This window comes from Gossypium hirsutum, chromosome D11, assembly GCF_007990345.1.
Source record: "Gossypium hirsutum isolate 1008001.06 chromosome D11, Gossypium_hirsutum_v2.1, whole genome shotgun sequence".
NCBI lineage: Eukaryota > Viridiplantae > Streptophyta > Magnoliopsida > Malvales > Malvaceae > Gossypium > Gossypium hirsutum.
The window spans coordinates 46,561,904-46,566,206 of record NC_053447.1 but is presented as its reverse complement, the minus strand read 5'-3'; the positions used below and the strand labels follow the sequence as shown (position 1 = coordinate 46,566,206).

Below are 4,303 nucleotides of genomic sequence, written 5' to 3'. Positions count from 1 at the left end.
CCACTTTAGAACTCTTCTGAGCAGTAGATTGATTATGATTTTACCGCGACATTTCTGACAGTAAGGGTAGATTCTTAGTAATTCTAACCTTTCATATCGACATAGTCTATCATATATCCCTTACCCCTTGCCGTATTATCATTTCCATCACATCCTTAGTTGTTTATTTTTTTAGTTATCTATTATTCATATAATCATTTTCATAATTGCCATTATGTTTCTATGCTTGTTTTTTCATAGCATTTCTAAGTATTCATTAATTCCACATATTGCATACATCATTCCTCCTTTTAATTGCCACTGCATACTTACTAGAGCTTTAACATAACATTAATCACATTTTATTATAATAACTTGAACACTTTTGTGTCTCAATTAGATCCTTGTGAGAATGATACACACTCATCACTTTATTACTTAATTCAATGTGTATACTTTCACAAATCACATATCATTTCACACACGACAACTTTTTGGCGTCGTTGCCAGGGATCAGCAATTTGGTGTAATTTGGTTTGGTTATTTTACTTAATTTTGTTCATTTTATTAGTGCATGAGAAGAGGCATTCCTGCTAATAAGGAATATCCTTTTGACCCAAAGATCAAAAAAACTTTACGAAGAAGGCGGAAAGAATTGCGAAAAATTGCTAGGAACAGGAATGATCTTGGTCTCAGTGATAATTCGAATGGTCAAGATGCTAATCCTCTTGTTCATAGGGTGATACCTGGTATGAATGATAATTTGAATGGTTAGGGTGCTGATCCTCATGTTCGTGTGGTGATAGATGATCGTCATAGACCAATCTGAGAGCATGTTGTGCCAATTTTGGATTACCCGAATCCAGGGATAGTTAGACCACAAATACAGGCTCAACAGTTTGAACTGAAACTAATAATGTTTCAAATGTTGCAAACAGTAGGGCAGTTTCGTGGATTACCTACTGAAGATCCAAGACTGCATTTAAGACTTTTTCTAGAGGTTTGTGACTCGTTTAGACAACAGGGTGTTCCTAAAGACACTTTGCAACTTAAATTGTTTCCATACTCTTTAAGAGATCGTGCAAGAGCATGATTGAATGCTCTGTCGTCGAGAACAGTAGCATCATGGAATATTTTTGCCAGAGATTTTTTTCTACAGTATATGTTACCCCCCCTAACCCCAACCGTCACCGAAACAAGGTTACAAGGCATTACTGGACATCTCAGACAATTTACAAATAATTCTTAGATAAATAACGAACATATATAAAAGAATCATAAATTCATATAAATTTATACTAATTAGCTTCATTCATTTTTTTTAAAAAAATCAATATAACCTCTTTATAAATATTGAACCTTCCCTACAAATTTCAAATTGCAACCAAACCAATTCCAGTATTTTAACCAATGCATTTATATACTCAAATATACTTAAATCATACTTGACATATTGACTTAACAACTTAATTAGTGAATACCCTATTATCATTTCTAATTAGTTCATAACATATTCAAGCCATTCCAATTCAATACCAATGTCATAAACAATTTCTACCATTTTACTAATTTAATCATCAAAACACCAAATATCTTTCTTTACAACAAAATTATATAACCTACCAAAATAACCATTATAATACCTATGTACATGCCACTTTCATTTAAAGGAAAAAAACATCACCAAAATCTTTATGTTGGAGTCAAGATCATTCGGATGTTGGACCGGGACTCTTGACTTCTAATGACCTGCGCACGGAAACAACCGTACGCTGAGTATTTTATACTTAGTGGTATTACCATAATTCAAATTATAACAATAATAAACATGTAATGCAAAAATCATATATATAAATTTAAATTCAAATTTCATATTTCAACAATAACAATTCATCAATTAATATCATATATCCACAATTTGAACTTGGATACATCATGAACCTTAGGTTCATTCCTCAATCTTATATCACATTTCAATTAACAATTTAACTTTTTCTTCTCATTTCAGTAGCCTTATTGATCAACTCATTCAGTTTATCATTTCATTATTTACCCTATTAACAAAACTCGAACTTTGACGTATACACGGATCCAACCAAACACTCCAGTATGACACCCAATGCCTCATCGGATAGTTCGAAGCAATAGTTGACACCCAGTGTCTCATCGGCAAAGCTGAAGAAAGTTGGTACCCGGTACCTCATCGAATCTATCTGAAGAAATATAGTGAAACCCAGTGTCTCATTGACTCGAGGTCAAAGTATCCTTGAACTCTTCCAATCCTATGGCATGCCAACTATATCCGACTCAGCCCGACTAGTTAATAGGGTCTCCAAATTCACAATTCAAATTCACTTTCATTTCAAATTCACTTTAAATATCAAATTCACTTTTCCATTCACTAATCAAAATACAATTCAATACTAACACATATTTCTCATTCAATTCAATTTTCTAAATTCAACTCAATAAAGTTACTTACCTCAATATTTACTTACCATAAAAGAAATAAATTTAAAATTAGTATTTAATAATAAATAACTTGAATTATAGTAATACAAACCGTGCTTCTCGTGTCTACTCCTCGTCCACTTTTTCTTTTCCTTTCTTCGTGGATGCCTTGGGTGCGATATTAGCTACGAAAAATTAAGATAGTATGCATAATCATTATTACAATATAAATTTTTCATCTAATACTTGAATTTCTATTTTACTTTCATCCCAATTTCAATTTAATCCCTAAATAGATTCATTTATTTTTCTATCTCAATTCATACCTCATTTCTATTCAATTTCAACTAAACTTAAACTTAACTATCTATTTTTATCATAAATTCCTAATTTTGAAATTCTTGCAATTTTGGTCCTTATTATATAAAATTTATAACTTATTTTACAATTTAATACATCTCCCTTCTAATTAGAAATTTATTAATTCAATTTCTAATTCACACTTTTACCTAGGAAAATTAATGTCTAAAAATCTAATAACTTCCAAAATTTTCAACATATACTTAATAATATTTTTTCTAGGTTCATAAAAACTCAAAAATTACAAGAAACGAACTTAATTTGACTTACCAATTTGGAATTGAACCTTGAAAACCCTAAACTTCTTCTTTTCTTTTCTTTTTTTCTTTACTTTCTGTTTCGTCCCCTATTCTGTTTCTATTTCCTCTGTTTTCTTTCTTTACTTTACTTTATATATAATATAACCATACTACTAAACTCACAATTACTCCTTTACTAATATGGAGGCCCGATAATGTACTTTTCTGATGCCCGTAAATTTTGGGTCATTACAGTATAATCCTCGAAATATGAATTCCAAGCTTAGAAATGACATCACATCTTTTCGGCAAATGGAGGACGAAACACTATATGAAACATGAGAATGATTTAAAGAGTTAATTCAAAAATGTTCAATGCATGGATTCCAGCATTGGACTTAAATGGAGATGTTTTATAATGGGTTGAATGTGCATACAAGGATGGTAGTTGATGTGTCTGCCAATGGTACTCTGCTGGATAAAACGTATAATAAAGCATATGAAATTTTAGATAAGATTGTCAACAATTATTATCAATATCTAACAACGAGAGTTGGGACGGGTAAGAGAGCTGTTGTTACCATAGAGCTTGATGCAATCACTTCGTTGATAGCTCAGGTATCTTCTTTGGCTAACATAATTAAAATAATAAAAAATTCAAGTGTAGCCCATGAGATGAAATCAATCAAGTTGTCATGTGTTTATTACGGTGAAAATCATGTGTTTGACAAATGCCCATCAAACCCAGCATAGTGTACTACATGGGTAATTTTAATCGGAATAGTAACCCCTATTCCAACACCTACAATCCAAGGTGGAAGCAGCATCCAAATTTTAGTTGGAGTAATCAAGGTGCGTGGAATTTTAACAATGCTACAAGACAAAATGCCAACAATGTACTGCCTGGTTACGTTCAACCTATGCTAAGGGAAAATGTTCAACATGGTCAAGCATCATCTTCTACTTCCATTGAAGCTTTGTTAAAGGAATATATGGGTAAGAATGATGCTATAATCCAGATTCAAGCTACGCCTATGAGCTCTAGAGAATCAAGTGGGGTAAATAGTGAATACTTAAAATTTGAGGCCACAATGAGCATTGTCAAGCGATATCAAGAATTGGAAAACATAAGGGAAAGAGCATTAGAAGACCATCACTCTTAGAAATGGGACTCAACTAAGTGACGTTGTTCACGATGCCACAATAGGAAAGATAACTCGAATAACAACTAGGTAAAGATCCCAAAGTCATCTGATAAACAAACTGAACCTACA

At 32.1% G+C, this 4,303-nt stretch overlaps 1 non-coding gene across 1 annotated transcript; it reads right to left on the bottom strand.

Moving 5' to 3' along the window:
- Positions 1 to 3,308: 3,308 nt before the first annotated feature.
- On the bottom strand, positions 3,309 to 3,415 carry LOC121223926 (small nucleolar RNA R71). The gene has a single exon (XR_005921392.1). It is a non-coding gene; the product is annotated as a small nucleolar RNA R71 (small nucleolar RNA).
- Positions 3,416 to 4,303: the final 888 nt, after the last annotated feature.